Source organism: Panthera uncia, unplaced genomic scaffold (assembly GCF_023721935.1).
Source record: "Panthera uncia isolate 11264 unplaced genomic scaffold, Puncia_PCG_1.0 HiC_scaffold_423, whole genome shotgun sequence".
NCBI classification, from domain to species: Eukaryota; Metazoa; Chordata; class Mammalia; order Carnivora; family Felidae; genus Panthera; species Panthera uncia.
The window spans coordinates 47,783-48,596 of NW_026059565.1; positions in this window are offsets into that span (position 1 = coordinate 47,783).

The window sequence follows — 814 nt, forward strand, 5'->3', positions numbered from 1 at the left end:
CATATATTTAAATATATTTTATTATATTTATTTACATAAATATAATATAGTATATTTATTATATGTTATATAATATATAATAGTATATTTATTATATAAATATATTTATTATATAAAATATGATATTATATTTTATATAATTAATATCACATTTATTATATAAATATTATGTTTATTATATAAAATATGATATGTTTGTTATATAAATATTTATTATTTATTATTGTACAATAAATATTATATTTATTACATCAATAATAGATGAAACATGTTTTATACAAATATATTTTTCATCTGTTATTGACTAGATATTTAAGATCCAGTAACATAATAGTATTGCTAATAAACATAGCTTCTCCCCAAATTCACTGACCTATATAGATATCAGTACAAAAATATAGGTGTAGATACATGGATCTCCCAAAGCGGGGCTTAGAAAAGACCCTCTACTTGAAAACAATAGTTTATAGCAGGCCAGAAAGTCATTTGCTTTGCCAAGAATGTATTGATTGATTGATTGATTGATAAATTCAAATATTTGTTGAGCACAGGCGTGGTCCTAAGCACCAAACATGCATTCGTGTGTAAGTCACAGCCACTTACTTTTGAAGAAACCTATGGTCTAGTGGATAAGACAGCCAATAATGTAAGACAAGAAAATGATAAGAAGGTGTGGGAAAAGTCCCGTGACATGTGAACTCATAGGGATCCACAGAGGTGCAAATGATGAAGGAACGGCCTTCAAAAGAGAAGTTGCATTCATGGGCAGGAATTGAGAAAAGAGCTGTGGAAACACTGTGTGGGTCGGAAACAC